Source organism: Bufo bufo, chromosome 2 (genome assembly GCF_905171765.1).
Source record: "Bufo bufo chromosome 2, aBufBuf1.1, whole genome shotgun sequence".
Lineage (NCBI taxonomy): Eukaryota > Metazoa > Chordata > Amphibia > Anura > Bufonidae > Bufo > Bufo bufo.
In genome coordinates this window covers 790,853,772-790,881,643 of record NC_053390.1, presented here as the reverse complement: position 1 = coordinate 790,881,643, position 27,872 = coordinate 790,853,772, and the positions used below count along the sequence as shown (strand labels likewise).

The window sequence follows — 27,872 nt, the reverse complement described above, 5'->3', positions numbered from 1 at the left end:
CACAGCAGCCTTGCCCCCAGGGGCGTAGCTAAAGGCTCATGGGCCCTGGTGCAAGAGTTCAGCTTGGGCCCCCCTGTACTCAGCGCTGGTGCACCTAGCTTTTCTGCTGCCCAAGGCAAATATTGAAATGCCCCCCCCCTCCCTCCAGTCCTACTGTTAAAGGGGTTGTCCTCTTTTTACTACTGATGACCTATCCTCAGGTCATCAATATCAGATCAGCCAGGGTCCTCCGGCACCCCCGACGATAGCTATTTGTAGAGAGGGCAGCGCTCATATGAGAGCTGCTTTCTCTGCTCTGTTCACCTGCTCGCTGTAGCATTTGCAGTGATCAGCAGGTAAACAGAGGAGAGAAGGCAGCGCTCGTACAAAAATAAAAAGCAGACAACCCCTTTATAGACATACTTGGAAAACATTCCATACAGTGCTACAGAACATACAGGGTCACACAGCGCCACATATGTACCTCTTACATCCAGTGGCGTCTCTGATGTACCGTAGATATTCTCTTTCCTCTTCTTCTCCTGTTAGACCAGACCACCATGGTGATTTCTTCAGCCGCGCCTCCTCGCCTCCTCTCTGCAGAGTTTAACAAACAGAGATCTTACTTTCCTATTTTTCCATCATCCTCCTCACCTTCTCAACACCCCATCCTGCCACCCCCAATACTGTGTCCACTGTGCTCCCCAATACTTTCCTGCAGAAACAGTCCGCCTGAAAATACTGGTACCACACAGATAGCGTATCAGTACAAAAACACACCTTTATATTGTGCTCTAGTAGATCAGACCCCATATAAAACCCTAAATGAGAATCCCCCATCTCAGACCAAACCCCCTTTAGACCTCTATGTCAGACCCCATATAAAACCCCAGTTTTAGACCTCAGATTAGACCTCCATGTAAGACCCTGACCCAATATCAGACCTCAGATAAGACCCCCCCATTAGACCTCTAGACCCCCATATCTGACCCACATTAGACCTCCAGACCCCTAATCAGACCTCCAGACCCCCATTAGACCTCTAAACCCCCAATCAGACCCCCATTAGATCTCTAGACCCCCAATCAGACCCCCATTAGACCTCCAGACCCCCCAGTCAGACCTTTCCAGACCCCCCAGTCAGACCTTTCCAGACCCCCCAGTCAGACCTCTCCAGACCCACAGTCAGACCTCTAGACCCCCCCATTAGACCACTTCAGACCCCCCAGTCAGACCTCCAGTCAGACCTCCAGACCCCCCAGTCAGACCTCCAGACCCCCTCATTAAACCACTTCAGACCCCATTAGACTTCTCCAGACCCCCAGTGAGACCTCTCCAGACCCCCCCATTAGACCTCCATATCAGACCTCAGATCAGATTGTAAAATAATAAAGTAACTTACCTCTCCTGTCGCCACTTTCCTTGTCCTGGCTGTCTTCTCTTCTCAGGGCCCGTACTGCACAGTCACCGGACCTCCTGCAGCGTCAGGTCAGAGTGCGCTCTGTACGTCCTGACGCTGCAGGCAGCCAGGACACAGCAGCGCGGGCCCTGAGAAGAGCGAGCAGGAGGGGGGATAAGTACTGTACAGCGCTCACAGCGCTTCTCTCCCCCTCCTCCTGCAGACTAGTGAGCGCTTCCATTATGGAAGCGCTCGCTAGTATTCCCTTTATAAGATGCACTGCATCGTATAAAGGGAAAAGTACAGTACCACGGGCAAGGGGGGGGCCCTCTGACAGGGAGCGTTGTACCCCTCAGATGCCGCATTCATACATGATCACGTCACCTGAGTGTAAAAACTGTGTAAAATTAACATAAACTAGAAAAGCTACAATTTCTGGGGAAATTTTGTGAAGTGTTCTTGCCTCCACCAGTAGTCTACAACTGGAGAGGGTGGCTTAAATAACTGTTGGGTGGTTGGAGTGGCTGGAGTAACTGTGGAAAGGATGGTCTGGGCAGAGTAACTTTATGGAGTAACTGTGTAGAGTGTTTGGAGTGAGTAAAGATAGTAGGGTTGTCCCGATACCGATACTAGTATCGGTATCGGGACCGATTCCGAGTTTTCTCGGCGGTACTCAGTCGCCGATACCCCGCCCCGATACATAAATAGAATACTTTTTTTTTTTCCGCAATGAATATTTTTGCGGCCCGGCAAAGATGCAGCATCGGGAGAGAGGAGGGGCTGGAGTAGTCCGTAACTATGGGCGGGGCCCGGTGCAGTCACTGTACTCTTACACCGGGCCCCGCCGCTCACCAAAGTATTTATAAACGTGAATCCTTATCCTGTTATTAAGTTGAACTAACGCTGCCCTCTCCCATGTTCCCCTGTATCCCCCTGTAAGCTTCAATAGCAGGCAGAGCGGACGGCACCAGTAACGTCACTCACTGACGTCGCGCGTCTGCTCCGCCTGCTTCATTCATAAAGTGGGTGGAGCAGGCGCGCGACGTCAGTGAGTGACGTTACTGCTGCCGTCTGCTCTGCCTGCTATGGAAGCTTAAGTAAGTGCTGTGGGGATACAGGGGGATACAGGGGAACATGGGAGAGGGCAGCGTTAGTTCAACTTAATAACAGGATAAGGATTCACGTTTATAAATACTTCGGTGAGCGGCGGGGCCCGGTGTATTGGGGGACACTGTTATGAGGGGGATCTGTGGATGACATATAGCAGTGTCATCCACAGATCCTCCCCATAACAGTTCCATCCACAGATCCCCTATAACAGCACCATCCACAGATCCCCCACCAAATAACAATGCCATCCTCAGATCCCCCCACCCCATAACAATGCCATCCACAGATATCCCACCCCATAGCAGTACCATCCACAGATCCCCATAACAGTGCCATCCACAGATCCCCCATAACAGTGCCATCCACAGATCCCCCATAACAGTGCCATCCACAGATCCCCCATAACAGTGCCATCCACAGATCCCCCATAACAGTGCCATCCACAGATCCCCCATAACAGTGCCATCCACAGATCCCCCATAACAGCACCATCCACAGATCCCCCATAACAGTGCCATCCACAGATCCCCCATAACAGTGCCATCCACAGATCCCCCATAACAGTGCCATCCACAGATCCCCCATAACAGTGCCATCCACAGATCCCCCATAACAGTGCCATCCACAGATCCCCATAACAATGCCATCCACAGATATCCCACCCCATAGCAGTACCATCCACAGATCCCAATAACAGTGCCATCCACAAATCCCCATAACAGTGCCATCCACAGATCCCCCATAACAGTGCCATCCACAGATCCCCCATAACAGTGCCATCCACAGATCCCCCATAACAGTGCCATCCACAGATCCCCCATAACAGTGCCATCCACAGATCCCCATAACAGTGCCATCCACAGATCCCCCATAACAGTGCCATCCACAGATCCCCCATAACAGCGCCATCCACAGATCCCCCATAACAGTGCCATCCACAGATCCCCCATAACAGTGCCATCCACAGATCCCCATAACAGTGCCATCCACAGATCCCCCATAACAGTGCCATCCACAGATCCCCATAACAGTGCCATCCACAGATCCCCCATAACAGTGCCATCCACAGATCCCCCATAACAGCGCCATCCACAGATCCCCCATAACAGTGCCATCCACAGATCCCCCATAACAGCGCCATCCACAGATCCCCCATAACAGTGCCATCCACAGATCCCCCATAACAGTGCCATCCACAGATCCCCCATAACAGTGCCATCCACAGGTCCCCCATAACAGTGCCATCCACAGATCCCCCACATGACAGCGCGTCATCCACAGATCCCCCAAAACGGTCACATGACATTTAAAAAAAGTATCGGTATTCGGTATCGGTGACTACTTGAAAAAAAGTATCGGTACTTGTACTCGGTCCTAAAAAAGTGGTATCGGGACAACCCTAAAAGATAGTAAACATTACACTAAACAATTGATTGATGAAATGTAAAAAGTGCACATGGCGAGCTTGATAGAGTGAGAAATGCATTTCAACTTTTATTTATTTACATAGCACATTTAATTGCAATGTTGTTGCCCAAAATGCTTCACAGTTACAATAAAACATACATTTATAAAAACATTAGCAGACGATTTGTGTAGGTGGGCTTGAAAATGAGGGAGTGGTGGCAGTTTAGTAATCATGTCCTGATTTTTCACCTCACACTCCGATATTTCGTGAACCATTCGGCGAAACGTTCTACAAAGTAATAGCACGCCAATCGGGAACAATCCGCACGTTTCGGTATATTACTGTCTATGTAGTGTAAAAACTGTGCGAGGAGTTAGGGTGGTAAATTTGGCTATAATAAGAATATATACAGGGAGTGCAGAATTATTAGGCAAGTTGTATTTTTGAGGATTAATTTTATTATTAACAACCATGTTCTCAATGAACCCAAAAAACTCATTAATATCAAAGCTGAATATTTTTGGAAGTAGTTTTTAGTTTGTTTTTAGTTTTAGCTATTTTAGGGGGATATCTGTGTGTGCAGGTGACTATTACTGTGCATAATTATTAGGCAACTTAACAAAAAACAAATATATACCCATTTAAATTATTTATTTTTACCAGTGAAACCAATATAACATCTCAACATTCACAAATATACATTTCTGACATTCAAAAACAAAACAAAAACAAATCAGTGACCAATATAGCCACCTTTCTTTGCAAGGACACTCAAAAGCCTGCCATCCATGGATTCTGTCAGTGTTTTGATCTGTTCACCATCAACATTGCGTGCAGCAGCAACCACAGCCTCCCAGACACTGTTCAGAGAGGTGTACTGTTTTCCCTCCTTGTAAATCTCACATTTGATGATGGACCACAGGTTCTCAATGGGGTTCAGATCAGGTGAACAAGGAGGCCATGTCATTAGATTTTCTTCTTTCATACCCTTTCTTGCCAGCCACGCTGTGGAGTACTTGGACGCGTGTGATGGAGCATTGTCCTGCATGAAAATCATGTTTTTCTTGAAGGATGCAGACTTCTTCCTGTACCACTGCTTGAAGAAGGTGTCTTCTAGAAACTGGCAGTAGGACTGGGAGTTGAGCTTGACTCCATCCTCAACCCGAAAAGGCCCCACAAGCTCATCTTTGATGATACCAGCCCAAACCAGTACTCCACCTCCACCTTGCTGGCGTCTGAGTCGGACTGGAGCTCTCTGCCCTTTACCAATCCAGCCACGGGCCCATCCATCTGGCCCATCAAGACTCACTCTCATTTCATCAGTCCATAAAACCTTAGAAAAATCAGTCTTGAGATATTTCTTGGCCCAGTCTTGACGTTTCAGCTTGTGTGTCTTGTTCAGTGGTGGTCGTCTTTCAGCCTTTCTTACCTTGGCCATGTCTCTGAGTATTGCACACCGTGTGCTTTTGGGCACTCCAGTGATGTTGCAGCTCTGAAATATGGCCAAACTGGTGGCAAGTGGCATCTTGGCAGCTGCACGCTTGACTTTTCTTAGTTCATGGGCAGTTATTTTGCGCCTTGGTTTTTCCACACGCTTCTTGCGACCCTGTTGACTATTTTGAATGAAACGCTTGATTGTTCGATGATCACGCTTCAGAAGCTTTGCAATTTTAAGAGTGCTGCATCCCTCTGCAAGATATCTCACTATTTTTGACTTTTCTGAGACTGTCAAGTCCTTCTTTTGACCCATTTTGCCAAAGGAAAGGAAGTTGCCTAATAATTATGCACACCTGATATAGGGTGTTGATGTCATTAGACCACACCCCTTCTCATTACAGAGATGCACATCACCTAATATGCTTAATTGGTAGTAGGCTTTCGAGCCTATACAGCTTGGAGTAAGACAACATGCATAAAGAGGATGATGTGGTCAAAATACTCATTTGCCTAATAATTCTGCACTCCCTGTATGTGAGATAACAATAAGTGGTCTTGCCATGTAAGAACACTTAATAAAATCAAATAAAATTACCCATTTGCTCGCAACGGGCTGGCCGCCGCCATCTTGCTTGAAGATCTGGTGCGAAATATCGCGCGGCCCGAGATGACGTCCTCATTTTTTGTTTTTTACACTATTTTAGGTAAACACAAAGCCCAAGGAAATTTGGATTCGAAGTGAATCGAATCTATCCTGAAATTCGGATTGAATTCTACTTCGTGGGATTCGATTCGCTCATCTCTAGTGGCTGTGCACGATGCGGATTATGTGTGCTTTACTGCATGGATTTTCGTGCTAAAAAAACACATATTTCTGGCTCCGCATCCATTCCGCAATTTTGTAGATTTCAATGGGACCACAAAAGACAACGTGTGCTGTCCGCATCCGTAGTTCCGTTCCGCAGTCCCGCATAAAATATAGGGCACGTCCTGTATTTCTATCATAAGGCCGGCCATGTGCAGTCCGCAAAATGCGGAACGCACATGTCCCGCGTCTGTGTTTTGCAGATCCGCAATTTTGCGGACTGCACAACACTTACAGACTTCTGAATGGACCCTAATACACTACCAGCAAAGTGTATGAGATGTAGACTTTGCTTTTTTTCTTAGGTGCAATAAAAAGACCCGCCGTGCGGATTTAGAAATTTGCAGCAGGTCAATTGTTACTTTTTTAAGGATGGATTTTTAATGGAAGGGAGAGATCTGTACCATTCGCACCAAAAAAAACGTACATAAAAAGCACCAGAAATATGATAAATAGTGCAGATTTGTGTGTGGATTTGCGTGGATTTTCTGCAGTCACCCTTACAATCGATATATGGGTAATTGGCAAACAAAGCAAAAAAATAAAAGTCAGGATCACTTGATAAGTAATAAATTCTTTAGCCTAAAATGGAATAAAATAATAATATCTTATGCTACAAAAACATGGCCTCATACAGCTACATCAACATTAAAATCCAAAAATGTTGGCTGCCATAATATAGGGAGGTACAAATGCAGAGCGTGTGTCGTCACTAAGGGCAGTGGGTGACAATAACATTAGATCTAGAGGAGTCACCCACTGGCTTTACTCTGAATATAATCAGGTGCTATGAAGTAAGCACAAATGTAAGTGTTCTAATAAATATCAGGACTTTTTTTTTCTCTCCTTTACACATATTTATGGGCAATAAGTGAAGAAGAAGAATTCACTGTAGCTTTCAGATTGTTGTAAATAGTGTAAGCATCGGCCTATTCACATTATACCTGTATGAATGCAAGGGATAACAGTGTAATGTCAGCCAAGCTAAATGTGCAATTCACAAAAAGAGGTATAAGACCGCCATCTAGTGGGCACGTATGAGATGGCAGTTACCATGTAAATACATTATTACATTATCACTTAACATCCATTCTAATATGTAGGACTGATGCAGTCCTGGATGATATCACCCAAAACACCTCCTCACAGTAGTACACCACATTTTTATAGTATTGTACAAGACAGAGAGATGCCTGAGGGAGCTCAAGGGGCCAGGTGACTTAAAAGGGTATGGACACCTTCGGACCAATTTTTTGCATTTTACAATTTTCTTTTCAATTTAAAATCAGTCTGTTAGTTTCTGTTTTAGTAACATAGTAACATAGTACATAAGGCTGAAAAAAGACATTTGTCCATCCAGTTCGGCCTGTCATCCTGCAAGTTGATCCAGAGGAAGGCAAAAAAACCCTGTGAGGTAGAAGCCAATTTTCCCCACTTAAGGGGAATAAAAATTCCTTCCTGACTCCAATCAGGCAATCAGAATAACTCCCTGGATCAACGACCCCTCTCTAGTAGCTATAGCCTGTAATATTATTACACTCCAGAAATACATCCAGGCCCCCCTTGAATTCCTTTATTGTACTCACCATCACCACCTCCTCAGGCAGAGAGTTCCATAGTCTCACTGCTCTTACTGTAAAGAATCCTCTTCTATGTTTGTGTGCAAACCTTCTTTCCTCCAGACGCAGAGGATGTCCCCTCGTCACAGTCACAGTCCTGGGGATAAATAGATGATGGGAGAGATCTCTGTACTGACCCCTGATATATTTATACATAGTAATTAGATCTCCCCTTCTAAAGTGAATAACCCTAATTTTGATAATCTTTCAGGGTACTGTAGTTGCCCCATTCCAGTTATTACTTTAGTTGCCCTCCTCTGAACCCTCTCCAGCTCTGCTATGTCTGCCTTGTTTACAGGAGCCCAGAACTGTACACAGTACTCCATGTGAGGTCTGACTAGAGATTTGCAAAGTGGTAGGACTATGTTCTCATCACGGGCATCTATGCCGCTTTTGATGGAACCCATTATCTTATTGGCCTTGGCAGCAGCTGCCTGACACTGGTTTCTACAGCTTCGTTTGCTGTTTACTAAAATTCCTAGGTCCTTTTCCATGTCAGTGTTACCCAGTGTTTTACCATTTAGTATGTACGGGTGACTTGCATTATTCCTTCCCATGTGCATAACTTTACATTTGTCAGTGTTTAACCTCATCTGCCACTTCTCTGCCCAAGCCTGCAATCTATCCAGATACATCTGTTGCACTGTACTGTTCTCTGTAGTATATACACAGTATACTGTCCTCTGTAATATATATAGATTCTTCTTTTTATATATATATATATATATATATATATATATATATATACATATATACACAGTACAGACCAAAAGTTGGGACACACCTTCTCATTCAAAGAGTTTCTTTATTTTCATGACTATGAAGGCATCAAAACTATGAATGAACACATGTGGAATTATATACATAACAAACAAGTGTGAAACAACTGAAAATATGTCATATTCTAGGTTCTTCAAAGTAGCCACCTTTTGCTTTGATTACTGCTTTGCACACTATTGGCATTCTCTTGATGAGCTTCAAGAGGTAGTCCCCTGAAATGGTCTTCCAACAGTCTTGAAGGAGTTCCCAGAGATGCTTAGCACTTGTTGGCCCTTTTGCCTTCACTCTGCGGTCCAGCTCACCCCAAACCATCTCGATTGGGTTAAGGTCCGGTGACTGTGGAGGCCAGGTCATCTGGCGCAGCACCCCATCACTCTCCTTCATGGTCAAATAGCCCTTACTTTCAAAGTTTTCCCAATTTTTCGACTGATTGACTGACCTTCATTTCTTAAAGTAATGATGGCCACTAGTTTTTCTTTACTTAGCTGCTTTTTTCTTTCCATAATACCAATTCTAACAGTCTATTCAGTAGGACTATCAGCTGTGTATCCACCTGACTTCTCCTCAACGCAACTGATGGTCCCAACCCCATTTATAAGGCAAGAAATCCCACTTATTAAACCTGACAGGGCACACCTGTGAAGTGAAAACCATTTCAGGGGACTACCTCTTGAAGCTCATCAAGAGAATGCCAAGAGTGTGCAAACACGTCAACCACTGCTGTCCTCCTTGCCACCTCTCAACCATCCGCCACTCCGTCTCTAGCGGTTCCTGCTCATCTGCCCAGTCAGGTGTCTGTCAAGGACATGTTTGAGCGTAAGAAGCCAATGTCACAGAGTCACCCCCTTGCCCGGCGTCTGACAGCTGGCTTGTTGGAACTCTTAGCCCGCCAGCTTTTACCATACAAGCTGGTGGAGTCTGAGGCCTTCAAAAAATTTGTAGCTATTGGGACACTGCAGTGGAAGGTACCCGGACAAATTTTTTTTTCACAAAAGGCAATCCCCAACCTGTACTCTATTGTGCAAAAGGAAGTCATGGCATGTCTGGCACACAGTGTTGGGGCAAGGGTCCATCTGACCACTGATACCTGGTCTGCAAAGCACGGTCAGGGCAGGTATATCACCTACACTGCGCATTGGGTAAACCTGCTGACGGCGGCCAAGCATGGAATGCGTGGCTCTGCAGAGGAGTTGGTGACACCGCCACGACTTGCAGGCAGGCCTGCTGCCACCTCCTCTACTCCTCCTACTTCATCCTCTTCGATAACCTCCTCGGCTGAGTCCTCTTCTGCTGCTGCGTCTTGCTCCACATCAACTGCACCCCCCAGCTCCCCAGGGGCTATTCCACATCCCGGATATGACAGTGTCACGCCGTCTTGGGGTTGACTTGCCTGAAAGCAGAGAGTCACACCGGACCAGCACTCCTATCCTCCCTGAACGCACAGGTGGATCAGTGGCTGACCCCGCACCAACTGGAGATCGGCAAAGTGGTGTGTGACAACGGAAGCAATTTGTTGGCGGCATTGAATTTGGGCAAGTTGACACATGTGCCATGCATGGCACATGTGTTGAATCTGATTGTACAACGCTTTGTGCATAAGTACCCAGGCTTACAGGACGTCCTCAAGCAGGCCAGGAAGGTGTGTGGCCATTTCAGGCGTTCCTACACGGCCATGGCGCACTTTTCAGATATTCAGCGGCGAAACAACATGCCAGTGAGGCGCTTGATTTGCGACAGCCCGACACGTTGGAATTCAACACTCCTAATGTTTGACCGCCTGCTCCAACAAGAAAAAGCCGTCAACGAGTATTTGTATGACCGGGGTGCTAGGACAGCCTCTGCGGAGCTGGGGATTTTTTTGCCACGTTACTGGACGCTCATGCGCAATGCCTGTAGGCTCTTGCGTCCTTTTGAGGAGGTGACAAACCTAGTCAGTGGCACTGAAGGCACCATCAGTGACATCATCCATTGTTTTCTTCCTGGAGCGTGCCCTGCGAAGAGTGCTGGATCAGGCCGTAGATGAGCGTGAAGAGGAAGAGGAAGAGTTGTGGTCACCATCACCACCAGAAACAGCCTTATCAGCATCGCTTGCTGGACCTGCGGCAACGCTGGAAGAGGAGTCTGAGGAAGAGGAGTCAGAGGAGGAATGTGGCTTTGAGGAAGAGGAAGACCAACCACAGCAGGCATCCCAGGGTGCCCGTTGTCACCTATCTGGTGCCCGTGGTGTTGCACGTGGCTGGGGGGAAGAACAGACCTTCCGTAAGATCAGTGAGGACGAGGAACGGGACATGAGTAGCTCGGCATCCAACCTTGTGCAAATGGGGTCTTTCATGCTGTCGTGCCTGTTGAGGGACCCTCGTATAAAAAGGCTGAAGGAGGACGACCTGTACTGGGTGGCCAGGCTACTAGACCCCTGGTATAAGCAGAAAGTGCCTGAAATGTTACCAAATTACCGGAAGTCGGAAAGGATGCAGCAGTTCCAAAATAAATTAAAAAGTATGCTTTACACAGCGTATAAGGGTGATGTTACAGCACAAGAGAATCTAACAGGGGAAGAGGTGAAAGTAATCCTCCTACCACGACCACGCCGGCAAGGACAGGACGCTTTACAGATGTGTTGTTGATGGAGGACATGCGGAGCGTTTTAAGTCCTACGCATCGCCACAGCCCTTCGGGGTCCACCCTCAGAGAACGATTCGACCGACAGGTAGCAGACTACCTCGCCTTAACTGCAGATATCGACACTCTGAGGAGCGATGAACCCCTTGACTACTGGGTGTGCAGGCTTGACCTGTGGCCTGAGCTATCCCAATTTGCGATAGAACTTCTGGCCTGCCCCGCTTCAAGTGTCCTGTCAGAAAGGACCTTCAGTGCAGCAGGAGGTATTGTCACTGAGAAGAGAAGTCGCCTAGGTCAAAAAAGTCTAGATTACCTCACCTTTATTAAGATGAATGAGCCATGGATGCCGAAGGAACTGACAGTGGGCGATACATTTGACTAAAAAAGGGCTGATGAGATGCCTTGGGCTAAAAATGGTCCACATGCTGCTGTATTTTATCTCTGCATGCCGGATGACTTGCGTGACTTATCCGCCACCAACTAGGGTTCAAGCCGCAATGTTTTAGTGCACTTTCTGCCTGGAAAATATCAATTTTTCTCGGCTGCAACAATACCTATTTTTTCAGGCATGTGTACATGCCTAATTTTTCTGGCCTCTGGTGCTGCACTGTGGCTGCAAAAACAAAACAAAAAAAAAGGCACATACAGTACAGACCAAAAGTTTGGACACACCTTCTCATTCAAAGAGTTTTCTTTATTTTCATGACTATGAAGGCATCAAAACTATGAATTAACACATGTGGAATTATATACATAACATACAAGTGTGAAACAACTGAAAATATGTCATATTCTAGGTTCTTCAAAGTAGCCACCTTTTGCTTTGATTACTGCTTTGCACACTCTTGGCATTCTCTTGATGAGCTTCAATAGGTAGTCATCTGAAATGGTCTTCCAACAGTCTTGAAGGAGTTCCCAGAGATGCTTAGCACTTGTTGGCCCTTTTGCCTTCACTCTGCGGTCCAGCTCACCCCAAACCATCTCGATTGGGTTCAGGTCCTGTGACTGTGGAGGCCAGGTCATCTGGCGCAGCACCCCATCACTCTCCTTCATGGTCAAATAGCCCTTACTTTAAAAGTTTTCCCAATTTTTCGGCTGACTGACTGACCTTTATTTCTTAAAGTAATGATGGCCACTCGTTTTTCTTTACTTAGCTGCTTTTTTCTTGCCATAATACAAATTCTAACAGTCTATTCAGTAGGACTATCAGCTGTGTATCCACCTGACTTCTCCTCAATGCAACTGATGGTCCCAACCCCATTTATAAGGCAAGAAATCCCACGTATTAAACCTGACAGAGCACACCTGTGAAGTGAAAACCATTTCAGGGGACTACCTCTTGAAGCTCATCAAGAGAATGCCAAGAGTGTGCAAAGCAGTAATCAAAGCAAAAGGTGGCTACTTTGAAGAACCTAGAATATTACATATTTTCAGTTGTTTCACACTTGTTTGTTATGTATATAATTCCACATGTGTTAATTCATAGTTTTGATGCCTTCAGTGTGAATCTACAATTTTCATAGTCATGAAAATAAAGAAAACTCTTTGAATGAGGTGTGTCCAAACTTTTGGTCTGTACTGTACATGTGTCAATTCCCCTTCGTGATCGTTACCTTGTTGTGGTGAAGGGGCTTGCGTATCACTATGAAGCGACCACCTCTATGAGTGCGTTGGCAATGGCAATGTTGGCACACCCCAGATGATAAGGTTGTTGCTTCATTGTGAACAGACCAAAAGCGATCGGCTGGATAATTTTGCATAGAAAAAACATTAATTTTCTTTGTGATCATCTAAGGTGATCATTAAAGCCTACTAGGCCAACAATTGACCCACACTGCAGAATCATTGTTTTCTGGGTCACTTAACTGTCACTGAACTACCTCAGCACGACCATAGGCTTTGAAAAAACCCAGTTGCCTGCAATCTCCCAAACGTGCGCACAAGCACAGTCATCACTACACCAAGATTGACGCATAGAGGTATAAAATTTATGTTATGAGTGTGTCAACTATTGACAACTTTTTGCGGTTGTCTAAAATCTATTCCATACACGTCCCCTGACCTAACAGGGATTAAACTGATAGGAATAGTACTACTTAACACACCACTCATATCTGGTGGCACAGTACAGTGCACGGCGCACGCGCAGTGCCCCAAATTGGAGGTGGGAGGACCAACCAAGCATCTTTTTCCATCTCCCGGTTCCTAAAATCTATTACATAGACCGGCCCCTGATAGGGGACGTAACAGGGATTAAACTGATAGGAATAGTACTACTTAACATACCACTCATATTGGGATTGCACAGTACATTACACGGCGCACGTGCAGTGCCCCAAATTGGAAGTAAGAGGACCGACCAAGCATCTTTTTCCATCTCCCGATTCCTAAAATCTATTCCATACACCGGCCCCTGATATGGGACAAAACAGAGATTAAACTGATAAGAACAGATTTTTTTAAATAAAAAAAAAAAGAGGACAGCCTCTGCGGAGCTGGGTATTTTTTGGCCGTGTTACTGAACGCTCATGCACAATGGCTGTAGGCTCATGCGTCCTTTTGCGGAGGTGACAAACCTGGTCAGTCAAACTCAAGGCAACATCATCGACCTCATCCCATATGAGTTTTTTCTGGAGCGTGCCCTGCGAAGAGTGCTGGATCAGGCCGTAGATGAGCATGAAGAGGAAAAGTTGTGGTCACCATCACCACCAGAAGCAGCCTTGTCGTCGTCGATTGCTGGACCTGCGGCAACGCAGAGAGAGGAGTCTGAAGAAGAGGAGTCAGAGGAGGAAGGTGGCTTTGAGGAGGTGGAAGACCAACCACAGCAGGCGTCCCGGGGGACTTGTTGTCACCTTTTAGGGACCCTTGGTATAGTATGTGGCTGGGTGGAGGAAGAGACCTTCAATGACGTCAGTGAGGACAAGAAACGGGACATGGCTAGCTTGGTATCCAACCTTGTGCAAATGGGTAGTTTGCGGTTGTGCAAATGGACTGTTTCCGGTGCGTTAAACAGGGAGTTTGGTCTGTGACTGTGAAGCGGGCGTAACCCTTGCACTACCTGATCGATACAACATCATACCTGATCAGATACACACACTGGATGTTTTAAAGCACGTTATTCCAAACAATTTAGGAATGTTAGGTGGTTTATGCCCTTTATGGATTAAAACCCGACTCTGCGTCAACGACGTAATTTTCCATGGGAGTTTTGCCATGGATCCCCCTCCGGCATGCCACAGTCCAGGTGTTAGTCCCCTTGAAACAACTTTTCCATCACTATTGTGGCCAGAAAGAGTCCCTGTGGGTTTTAAAATTCTCCTGCCTATTGGAGTCTATGGCAGTTCGCCCGTTCGCGAACATTTGCGAAAATTTTATGTTCGCGACATCTCTATATATATATACTACAGTACTGTATACTGTCCTCTGTAGTGTGTATATATATATATATATATATATATATACAGTACAGTGTACTGTCCTCTGTAGAATATATACAATATACTGTCCTCTGTAGAATATATACAGTTTACTGTCCTCTGTAGTATATATACAGTATATTATCCTGTGTAATATATATATATATATATATATATATACAATACTGTATACTGTCCTATGTAGTATATATATACAGTATACTGTCCTCTGTAATATATATATATATATATATATGTATATACACTCACCTAAAGAATTATTAGGAACACCATACTAATACGGTGTTGGACCCCCTTTTGCCTTCAGAACTGCCTTAATTCTATGTGGCATTGGTTCAACAAGGTGCTGATAGCATTCTTAAGAAATGTTGGCCCATATTGATAGGATAGCATCTTGCAGTTGATGGAGATTTGAGGGATGCACATCCAGGGCACGAAGCTCCCGTTCCACCACATCCCAATGATGCTCTATTGGGTTGAGATCTGGTGACTGTGGGGGCCATTTTAGTACAGTGAACTCATTGTCATGTTCAAGGAACCAATTTGAAATGATTCGAGCTTTGTGACATGGTACATTATCCTGCTGGAAGTAGCCATCAGAGGATGGATACATGTTCTCATTCTGTTTACGCCAAATTCGGACTCTACCATTTGAATGTCTCAAAAGAAATCGAGACTCATCAGACCAGGCAACATTTTTCCAGTCTTCAACAGTCCAATTTTGGTGAGCTCGTGCAAATTGTAGCCTCTTTTTCCTATTTGTAGTGGAGATGAGTGGTACCCGATGGGGTCTTCTGCTGTTGTAGCCCATCCGCCTCAAGGTTGTGCGTGTTGTGGCTTCACAAATGCTTTGCTGCATACCTCGGTTGTAACGAGTGGTTATTTCAGTCAACGTTGCTCTTCTATCAGCTTGAATCAGTCGGACCATTCTCCTCTGACCTCTAGCATCCACAAGGCATTTTTGCCCAAAGGACTGCCACATACTGGATGTTTTTCCCTTTTCACACCATTCTTTGTAAACCCTAGAAATGGTTGTGCGGGAAAATCCCAGTAACTGAGCAGATTGTGAAATACTCAGACCGGCCCATCTGGCACCAACAACCATGCCACGCTCAAAATTGCTTAAATCACCTTTCTTTCCCATTCTGACATTCAGTTTGGAGTTCAGGAGATTGTCTTGACCAGGACCACACCCCTAAATGCATTGAAGCAACTGCCATGTGATTGGTTGACTAGATAATTGCATTAATGAGAAATAGAACAGGTGTTCCTAATATTTATTTAGGTGAGTGTATATATATATTGTGGGGACTCGCTCTGGTGGACCAGATTAGCGGACGCAGTATAGAGGCAACAACAAGTTCTTTGGATCAAACAGTTCAGTGTTTTATTCACACTTTAGGCAAGTGACAAAACAAGCAGTCATATTCAAACAAAAAGTCACCTTGCGGTGTTGGTGGTAATTCACCACATGCGGCAATTCTGCCTCAAAGAGTCCTTGCTGATAGCAGCACCAATCTGTTTTCATGCCAAACAGGTAGCAAGCCTTCATCCAGACACAAGGCTCCCAGATCCCAACACAGAGACATGGCTTCTGAGCCCAGCTGCCTATTTAAGGACAGCCTATTGCTGCCAAAACCCGGACCGGCATTTAAAATCCAGTCCGGTATTTGGCCTCACCTGGCTGTAAATCAGCCCAGCAGCACATTCTGGGAGGAAAATACCTGTTTTCCCAGACCAAACCTCTATATAGATATACAGTCAGATCCATAAATATTGGGACATGGACACAATTCTAAATTTTTTGGCTCTATACACCACCACAATGGATTTGAAATTAAACAAACCTGATGTGCTTTAACTGCAGACAGTCAGCTTTAATTTGAGGGTATTTACATTCAAATCAGGTGAATGGTGTAGGAATTACAACAGTTTGCATATGTGCCTCCCACTTGTTAAGGCACCAAAAGTAATGGGACAATTGGCTTCTCAGCTGTTCCATGGCCAGGTGAGTGTTATTCCCTCATTATCCCAATTACAATGAGCAGATAAAAGGTCCAGAGTTCATTTCAAGTGTGCTATTTGCATTTGGAATCTGTTGCTGTCAACTCTCAAGATGAGATCCAAAGAGCTGTCACTATCAGTGAAGCAAGCCATCATTAGGCTGAAAAAAACAAAACAAGCCCATCAGAAAGATAGCAAAAACATTAGGCGTGGCCAAAACAACTGTTTGGAACATTCTTAAAAAGAAGGAACGCACCAGTGAGCTCAGCAACACCAAAAGACCCGGAAGACCATGGAAAACACCCTTCACAACAGTTGGCCAGATCAAGAACACTCTCCAGGAGGTAGGTGTAAGTGTGTCAAAGTCAACAATCAAGAGAAGACTTCACCAGAGTGAATACAGAGGGTTCACAACCATTAGTGAGCCTCAAAAACAGGAAGGCCAGATTAGAGTTTGCCAAATGACATCTAAAAAAGCCTTCACAGTTCTGGAACAACATCCTATGGACAGATGAGACCAAAATCAACTTGTACCAGAGTGATGGGAAGAGAAGAGTATGGAGAAGGAAAGGAACTGCTCATGATCCTAAGCATACCACCTCATCAGTGAAGCTGCCAATGGAACTGGTTCTCTTGTATTTATTGATGATGTGACTGCTGACGAAAGTAGCAGGATGAATTCTGAAGTGTTTCGGGCAATATTATCTGCTCATATTCAGCCAAATGCTTCAGAACTCATTGGACGGCGCTTCAAAGTGCAGATGGACAATGACCCAAAGCATACTGCAAAAGTCATCAAAAAGTTTTTTTAACCCCTTAGGGACGCATGACGTACCGGTACGGCATGTTTCCCGAGTCCTTAAGGACCCATGACGTACCGGTACGTCATCAGTTTAAAATGAGATTGCGGCGCTGCGGGGGTTAATCCGAACGGGATGCCGGCTGAAATCATTCAGCCGACATCCTGTCACAATGCCGGGGGGGTCATGTGACCCCCCCGTATCGGCGATCGCAGCAAACCGCAGGTCAATTCAGACCTGCGGCTTGCTGCGCTTTCTGCCGATTCTGATCCCCGTGGTCTCTGACCGCGGAGATCAAACTTTAAAATGCCCTAAATAAAGTTTTATTAACCCCCCCCCCCCTTGCACCCCTGAATGATTTTATGTGGGCGGGTGGTGCAGGGGGGGGGTGTTGCAGGCGGTGCGGGCGGTGCTGGAGGCGGGCGGTGCGGCAGGCGGGATCGCGATCCCCCGCCCGCCTCCCCTTGAAAATTCGTTGGTGTGCAGTGGTATACCAGGGTGTCAGCACATTGCTGACACCCTGGTATAAACGGCTGACATCGGTGATGCGATGTCAGCCGTTTAACCCTTTCCATACCGCGGTCCGTACGGACCGCTGTATGGAAAAGGTTAACAGATCAGGGAGCACCCTCCCTCTCCCATCGGGGGGCTGCTGTGCCTTTGCAGCCCCCCGATGGAGAGGGAGAGAGCCCCCAGACAGCCCCGTCCTTACCCTTCCCCGTCTGCAAAGTTGTGGCTACAACTGAGCAGACGGGGAAGGTTCCCATGCAACAGGACGGCTTCTCAGGCATCCTGCTGTCCATGGTGCTGAACATATCTGTGCTAAAGGCATAGATCTGTTCAGACAAAGCGTAAGTAAAATACAGTACAGTACCCTATATAGTGTACTGTACTGTATTATACAGACATCAGACCCACTGGATCTTCAAGAACCAAGTGGGTCTGGGTCAAAAAAATGTTAAAAAAAAGTGAAAAAAGTTAAGATAAAAAAAACACATTTATCACTGAATAAAAAATTTTTTAAAAAAAATACACTACACATATTAGGTATCGCCGCGTCCGTAACGACCTGATCTATAAAACGGTCATGTTACTTTCCCCGCACGGTGAACGCCATAAAAATAGAAAAATAAAAACTATGAGAAAATTGAAATTTTGCCCACCTTACTTCCCAAAAAAGGTATGTACGCCAAAATAGTACCAATCAAACCGTCATCTCATCCCGCAAAATCATACCCTACCCAAGATAATTGCCCAAAAACTGAAAAAACTATGGCTCTTAGACTATGGAAACACTCAAACATGATTTTTTTTGTTTAAAAAATGAAATCATTGTGTAAAACTTAAATAAATAAAAAAAAGTATACATATTAGGTATCGACGCGTCCGTATTGACCGGCTCTATAAAAATATCACATGACCTAACCCCTCAGGGGACCACCGTAAAAAAATAAAAATAAAAACTGTGTAAAAAAAGCCATTTTATGTCATCTTACGTCACAAAAAGTGTAATAGCAAGCGATCAAAAAGTCATATGTTACCCCAAAATAGTGCCAATCAAACCGTCATATCATCCCTCAAAAATGAGACCCTACTTAAGATAATCGCCCAAAAACTGAAAAAACGATGGCTCTTAGACTATGGAGACACTAAAACATTTTTTATGTTTTAAAAATGAAATCATTGTGTAAAACTTACATAAATAAAAAGAATTGTATACATATTAGGTATCGCCGCGTCCGTGACAACCTGCTATATAAAATTACCACATGATCTAACCTGTCAGATGAATGTTGTAAATAACAAAAAAATAAAACGTGCCAAAGAAGCTATTTCTTGTTACCTTGCCGCACAAAAAGTGTAATATAGAGCAACCAAAAATCATATGTACCCTAAACTAGTACCAAACAAAATGCCACCCTATCCCGTAGTTTCTAAAATGGGGTCACTTTTTTGGAGTTTCTACTTTAGAGGTGCATCAGGGGGGCTTCAAATGGGACATGGTGTCAAAAAAACCAGTCCAGCAAAATCTGCCTTCCAAAAACCGTATGGCATTCCTTTCCTTCTGCGCCTTGCCGTGTGCTCGTACAGCAGTTTACGACCACATATGGGGTGTTTCTATAAACTACAGAATCAGGGCCATAAATAATGACTTTTGTTTGGCTGTTAACCCTTGCTTTGTAACTGGAAAAAAAATATTAAAATGGAAAATCTGCCCAAAAAGTGAAATTTTGAAATTGTATCTCTATTTTCCATTAAATCTTGTGCAACACCTAAAGGGTTAACAAAGTTTGTAAAATGAGTTTTGAATACCTTGAGGGGTGTAGTTTGTTAGATGGGGTAAATTTTATGCAGTTTCTACTCTAGGGGTGCATCAGGGGGGCTTCAAATGGGACATGGTGTCAAAAAAACAGTCCAGCAAAATCTGGCTTCCAAAAACCATACGGCGCACCTTTCCCTCTACGCCCTACTGTGTGCCCGTACAGTAGTTTACGGCCACATATGCGGTGTTTCTGTAAACGGCAGAGTCTGGGCAATAAAGATACAGTCTTGTTTGGCTGTTAACCCTTGCTTTGTTAGTGGAAAAAATGGGTTAAAATGGAAAATTAGGCAAATTCTCAAATTTCATCCCCATTTGCCAATAACTCTTGTGCAACACCTAAAGGGTTAACGAAGTTTGTAAAATCAGTTTTGATTACCTTAAGGGGTGTAATTTATAGAATGGGGTCATTTTTGGGCGGTTTCTATCATGTAAGCCTCACAAAGTGACTTCAGACCTGTAGTGGTCCCTAGAAATTGGGTTTTTGTAAATTTCTGAAAAATTTCAAGATTTGCTTCTAAACTTCTAAGCCTTGTAACATCCCCAAAAAATAAAATATCATTCCCAAAAATAATTCAAACATGAAGTAGACATATGGGGAATGTAAAGTAATCACAATTTTTGGGGGTATTACTATGTATTACAGAAGTAGAGAAACTGAAACTTTGAAATTTGCAAATTTTTCCAAATTTATGGTAAATTAGGTATTTTTTTTATACAGAAAAAATTATTTTTTTTTTACTTCATTTTACCAGTGTCATGAAGTACAATATGTGACGAAAAAACAATCTCAGAATGGCCTGGATAAGTCAAAGTGTTTTAAAGTTATCAGCACTCAAAGGGACACTGGTCAGATTTGCAAAAAATGGCCAAGTCCTTAAGGTGAAATAGGGCTGAGTCCTTAAGGGGTTAAGGGAAAGAAGTGGAATGTTATGCAATGGCCAAGTCAATCACCGGACCTGAATCCGATTGAGCATGCATTTCACTTGCTGAAGACAAAACTGAAGGGAAAATGCGCCAAGAACAAGCAGGAACTGAAGACAGTTGCAGTAGAGGCCTGGCAGAGCATCACCAGGGATGAAACCCAGCGTCTGGTGATGTCTATGCGTTCCAGACTTCAGGCTGTAATTGACTGCAAAGGATTTGCAACCAAGTATTAAAAAGTGAAAGTTTGATTTATGATCATTATTCTGTCCCATTACTTTTGGTCCCTTAACAAGTGGGAGGCACATATGCAAACTGTTGTAATTCCTGCACCGTTCCCCTGATTTGGATGTAAATACCCTCAAATTAAAGCTGACAGTCTGCAGTTAAAGCCCATCTTGTTCATTTCATTTCAAATTGTCAATGTCACAATATTTATGGACCTGACTGTATATCCTCTGTAGTATAAATACAGTATACTGTAATTTGTAGAATATATACAGTATACTGTCCTCTGTAATATATATAGTACTGTCCTCTATAACATATATATATATATATATATATATACAGTCAGGTCCATAAATATTGGGACATCGACACAATTCTAATATTTTAGTCTCTATACACCACCACAATGGATTTGAAAGGAAACAAACAAGATGTGCTTTAACTGCAGACTGTCAGCTTTAATTTTAGGTTATTTACATCCACATCAGGTAAACGGTGCAGGAATTACAACAGTTTGCATATGTGCCTCCCACTTGTTAAGGGACCAAAAGTAATGGGACCAAATAATAATCATAAATCAAACTTGCACTTTTTAATACTTGGTTCAAAATCCTTTGCAGTCAATTACAGCCTGAAGTCTTGAAGGCATAGACATGACCAGACGCTGGATTTCATCCCTGGTGATGCTCTGTCAGGCCTCTACTGCAACTGTCTTCAGTTCCTGCTTGTTCTTGGGGCATTTTCCCTTCAGTTTTGTCTTCAGCAAGTGAAATGCATGCTCAATCGGATTCAGGTCAGGTGATTGACTTGGCCATTGCATAACATTCCACTTCTTAACCTTAAAAAACTCTTTGGTTGCTTTTGCAGTATGCTTTGGGTCATTGTCCATCTGCACTGTGAAGCACCGTCCAATGAGTTCTGAAGCATTTGGCTGAATATGAGCATATAATATTGCCCGAAACACTTCAGAATTCATCCTGCTGCTTGTGTCAGCAGTCACATCATCAATAAATACAAGAGAACCAGATCTATTGGCAGCCATACATGCCCACGCCATGACACTACCACCACCATGCTTCACTGATGAGGTGGTATGCTTAGGATCATGAGCAGTTCCTTTCCTTCTCCATACTCTCCTCTTCCCATCACTCTGGTACAAGTTGATCTTGGTCTCATCTGTCCATAGGATGTTGTTCCAGAACTGTGAAGGCTTTTTTAGATGTCGTTTGGCAAACTCTAATCTGGCCTTCCTGTTTTTGAGGCTCACCAAAGGTTTACATCTTGTGGTGAACCTTCTGTATTTACTCTGGTGAAGTCTTCTCCTTATTGTTGACTTTGACACACATACACCTACCTCCTGGAGAGTGTTCTTGATCTGGCCAACTGTTGTGAAGGGTGTTTTCTCCACCAGGGGAAGAATTCTTCGGTCATCTACCACAGTTGTTTTCTGTGGTCTTCTGGGTCTTTTGGTGTTGCTGAGCTTACCGGTGCGTTCCTTCTTTTTAAGAATGTTCCAAACAGTTGTTTTGGCCAGGCCTAATGTTTTTGCTATCTCTCTGATGGGTTTGTGGTGTTTTTTCAGCCTAATGATTGCTTGCTTCACTGATAGTGATGGACCCCTGCTGATCAGAATTTGGTTGCTCATTCTTAGGCCTCATGCACACCTGATGCGGCATTCGTTTTTTTTGGAGGATCCGTTTTTCCCACAGATCCCTTGTAATAAATGCCTATCCTTGTCCGTAAATGTGAAAAAAGTAGGACATGCACTATTTTTTTTGCTGAAGGGAAACACGGACAACGGACGCGGAACACAAACGGATGAACTATCAGCATTTTTTTGCTGACCCTTTGAAATGAATGGGTCCCCATCCTATCCGCAAAAAAAACGGAACGGAGGCCGAGGTAAACAACTGTCGTGTGCATGAGGCCTTAGTCAGATAGTCCATCAATATAAAAGGACTGTAAAACCCCTGGCTATGGCCAGATATGCGGCAGTGCTGAGTCAGAGGTTGGTGTAGGGGTCATGTCTGAGGTATACCCAAATGTGGCAGAATTAATAGAGGCACCCAATGGGACCCTGTGTTCGGAGAATGCAGGCAGCCTGGAAGGTGTGCTGGTAAACGCATTTGCAACTATTTTTATATTGCCCCAATGCACAGGAAGTATAAAAGAAGCAACTTTGCAAGTAGTCTCAATTAGTCTCAAATAGTCTTCTACCGACTTGTTAATGATATGTACTGCAGAGCAGATTCCCACGGCAAAAATATAGGCAGGCCAGGAGTATGCTAGGGGTATTTCCAGAGAGTAGATACATTACAAACACATGATTGTCCAGACTGAAGCGATCTGTGATCTGATCTGTATTATACCTTATCTACTGCTGCCACCTGCTGGACAAACAGGAAAATAACCCTGATAATAGAAGATTGAGTTTTCGCATTTTCTGTACAATCTTGGACAAAAATGGTACACAAATTTCAGTGTATTAATGTGAATTGAATATATGGCGTGGGTGATTTTAAAAATAATTCTACTCCAGAATAAAAACATCTCAGATTTTTTGCCCAAAAATCTTTTTGCACAAAAAAATTGCAACATTTTGCTGTTTTTGCCACGTTCACCACTTTTTCAGGGGACTATGCAGCTTGACTAAGTTCACATTATTTACACCAGAAATCTCCTATCTGGCATATATTTCAATTTCTGGTGCACGTAGATACTGTGATGCATAAAAATGATTAAAAGGCAAATTACTTTTAATAAATTTGCTGCATCTTACACCAGAATAATATAGTATGTGATTCAGACTGGCATAATAAAAATCTTAGAAAGTCTTAACCTCTTCCCGACCTCCACTGTATATGTACGGCAGAAATCGGTTCTCTAAACATGGCACCCGCTGACAAGCTGAACGGGTGCCGTAGCTATCGGTCGCCTGCCTAATGTCTGTGATTGGCAATAAGGCCAATCACAGACATTTAACCCCTCAGATGCCATTGTCAGCTGTAACCCCGGCATCTGAGAGGCTTTTCCCGACTGCTTCCCTATGCCGAGATTGAGGGAGCCATTCGTAGACTGTGGTAGCCTTGAGCCCTGTAAAGCTACTGTATGTTCCTGTGACAGGGCTCCATAGGAACATAGCGAGTCTCCCAGAGTCCGCTAAGTAAAAACAGGAAACATAAAGTTAAAAAAAAAAGTCAAAAATATATAAAAATTCAAATCACCCCTTTCCCCATAACAAAAAATATTAGTATCACCGCATCCCAAAATGCCCAAACTATTAAAATGTAACCGTATTTATCCAGTATGATGAGCGCTGTAGTAGAAAAAAAAATCTATATGACCAGTCACTTTTTTTTTTTTTGTAGCTTCACCCCAAAAAAATTAACAAAAAGTGATGATTAAGTGATACTCCAAAATGATAACGATAAAATCTACAGCTTTCCCTACAAAAAATAAGCCCTCAAACAGCTCTGTAGACGTAACTATAAAAAAAATTATGGGGGTCAGAATATGGCAATGAAAAGAAAAAAAATATCTATATTTTTTTAAATTATATTAAAACACAAGAAAAACTTGTATGGTAACGCTGTAATCGTACTGACCAAGAGAGTCAAGGGCACGGGTCAGTTTTACCGCATAGGGAATGCCGCAAAGAACAATCCCTCGTACCACTATGTGAATGGAAAATTAAAAAAATCGCAAGCTCTTGAAGGGGTTAATACACCAACATATTAACCCCTTCAAGAGCTTGCTGTGGTGCAATTATTATTTTCCTTAATTCCTGACTGCAAGCTATAATAATAATTTTGGAGCATCTGTTCTTATGACTTTATGTTGTGACATTCCTGTATTATTCCTGCTAGAAGTTATGCAACGGGCCTACTGTGAAGGGCGTCTGGGGTATCCCTTGCCCCTTAGGAGGTTTCTACAAAATGTTGTCTGATAGAGCAAATAAACATGATTGCAGTTAAGCAATGAGGACATGGAGTCCCCTTTGTAGATGGTAATGTTAGTACCCAGGGTAGGATTGCCAGAGTGGTGTAAAGTAGCTTACAATGTCTCTGTGGATGTTGTATACACGTGTCACAATGCTCCTAACTGGATATCCTTGGATCCCAGATGTGGTGTAGTCCGAAGCAGTGCAAAAAAGGTAGCTGAATTTGGATGGTGTAGAAGGTGGAAGAAATGGAGACCAGACTTGTAGTAACATTGAACACAGCTTTATTTGGCATAAACGGTAATCCAAACAGTTTCCAAACGGTATCTTGGTCATCAGCAGGTATTGGCTTAAATGGCAGGCAAATGCTTCTCTGTAACAATCTCAGCTCTGCTATGCTAGCTGGAGTAAATAGGAACTTTTACTCTTCTGCTGGAACTTAGTTTAGCTGTCTGTAGTCTGTCTCTTACTTTAATCCTAGGAACTTCTTGTCCTGGCTTTGAGTACCTCAAGCTCTAGCTTCAGCTTGGATGAAGGCAATGCAAGCCCAGGAGGGGACAAACAACCATGTAGACTTCAGAAGATGAGCCTCTGGGCCTAGCAGAGCAGGAGGCGCTCTGCTAGCCAACTCACAACCTCTCCCTGAGGAGGGTAGGCTAGACTGCACACTAACTCCTCCCTCTCTAGAGAGGGCTGGAAGGGAACTAGAAGGTTCCTCTCCAGGGAAACTAACACTGCCGATGTTGCTGCCACCTGCTGGTGAACCAGGCCCATTACATATTACCATAACATTGGCAAGGAAATTCATATACACACATTGCAAGAAATTACATTAAATATCAGAAATGATGCAGGATGCACCAACCAAGATAGTGGGGGTACAAATGAGATGGTAATGCCCACTGTGGGTCATTACAGTTATATGAATTAATTACTAGCAGTCTGCAATAAAGGTCATCTTGTTGTTACTAGTTGGGGATGTGTCCCTTCACCGTCTGACACTATCCAATCAGTGCTGCTAGTGTCAGACTGTGCAGGGACACACCCACAACTGGTATGTCACGGTCATATTGTTGTTTGACCATGACGCGGTTGCCGTGCAGACTGGTTGCCGGTGGCAACGTTTTGTCGGTTTGCACGTGCATTTCCCCTTTAAGGTGTGTCTCCCTGCGGTTTGGTGAGCGAGGGGTTAATCCTCTAGCTAGTGGGGATTTAGGTGTGTCCTGGGTATGGCTACTAGGTTGACTTTATCTGTGGCTTCCTGGATGGGGGCAGTATTACTCCAGCCTAGTTTGGTGTTGGAGCTCTGCTCCTTTCCTGGGTGAACTTGCCCAGTCCTTGAGGGCCACCTTGTTGGACATAAATTGTCTTCCTTTTGTATGCTCCTTATACACTACCTCACTGTTTTATGATAGGTGTGGGTTTATGTTAAGGGTGTGTTGTACATCTTGATTGTTGTTACATGTCTGGGCTGTTGTTGATGTTTGTCTCTGCATGTCTGTAAGATGTTTTGTGTCCTCCGGAAGGGGGTTAGTTTCCCGGAGGGGTGAACCACAAGCCTGTATGCAGCGCTGCCTGGGGCTGCCATGCACCTTGCGGCATGGGGGTCCTGGCGGAGTCTTGTGTGCTGGATACCTGTGTTAGTTGCTGGTACGGTGTCCTGTTTGGTGTTAGGGCTCCTGTACGTATGCACGGGTTCCAGTCGTGGAGTCTTCGGCAGGTAAGTGTGTTGTCTGGAGTTCTTACCTGCCGATCCTCTTGCTGTGTATGGTCTCTCTTTTTCCCTGTTACTAGGCCTTTTGAGACTCCTGTTCTTCACTGTCCTGGAAGAACTAGGCGCCTCTCCTCAGCTCCTTTTTGAGGGATTCTCAGGGCGACTCAGGGCCCCAGGTATCCTGGGTATGAGCCGTCCTACCATCCAGGTCCGCTCATACGGTGAGGAGTTAGGGAGAGGATTAGGGACGCTATAAGAGGTGACCTGCTTCCCTTTTTCTGGCTTCTTGGCCTAGCAGCTATCCTTTATCCCTTTACCTTGTATGGTGGGGGGTTTCCCCCACGCCCCACCGTGACAGTATGTCCAACAAAGGCATCTCTGTTTAGCCTTCGGAAGAGGGCGCAGCATGTGTCGTCTGACGTTTTCTGGCGCACATGCTTATCCTCCGTAGGGAGGGTGAAAGGGGAATCCTGTTAACAGTGCGGTTCTCTGTAACAGTGGTTGCAGATTTTGTGAACCGGCACTTGTGTTTGGGTCTCCCCTCATCAATGTCTCTGTGGTTCTGTCATTGGCTGGTGGTGGTCGGCTGCACTCCTTGTTGAACTGGCTTTAGTGTATGCTGGTGGGGGATGCATGCTGGCAGCGACTTGGTGGGTGACATTTCTGAGTGTGGACGCAGTGATCAGTGCGGTCTCTCCTGGCTGTTCGTTGGCTGGCTGACTGGTTTCTTGGTGGTTCCGGGGGCCGGCAGCAGTCCCGGGGAGACTTGCTTGCACTGACACTGATTCTGCTATTTATTTATTTTTTTCCCCCATCCCTGTTGTTTGTGGGTTCCCCACTAGCTTCCCCTTTTCTGTTGGGGGGGCTTTGAGGGGTGGGAGTGTCACGGTCATATTGTTGTTTGACTGTGACGCGGTTGCCGTGCAGACTGGTTGCCGGTGGCAACGTGTTGTTGTCGGTTTGCACGTGCATTTCCCCTTTAAGGTGTGTCTTCCTGCAGTTTGGTGAGCGAGGGGTTAATCCTCTAGCTAGTGGGGATTTAGGTGTGTCCTGGGTGTGGCCATCTGGCTTAACTTTATCTGTGGCTTCCTGGCTGGGGGCAGTTTTACTCCAGCCTAGTTTGGTGTTGGAACTCTGCTCCTTTCCTGGGTGAACTTGCCCAGTCCTTAAGGGCCACCTTGTTGGACATAATTTGTCTTCCTTTTGTATTCTCCTTATACCCTACCTCACTTGTTGTATGTTAGGTGTGGGTTTATGTTCAGGGTGTGTTGTACGTCTTGATTATT

General features: G+C 44.6%; 1 long non-coding RNA gene across 1 annotated transcript; it reads right to left on the bottom strand.

Annotated features, from left to right (window-relative positions):
* Nucleotides 1-662: 662 nt before the first annotated feature.
* On the bottom strand, nucleotides 663-27,872 carry LOC120990419. The gene is made up of 3 exons (XR_005776414.1): nucleotides 27,774-27,872; nucleotides 1,163-1,170; nucleotides 663-771 (listed from the first exon to the last, which is right to left on the bottom strand). It is a non-coding gene; the product is annotated as an uncharacterized LOC120990419 (long non-coding RNA).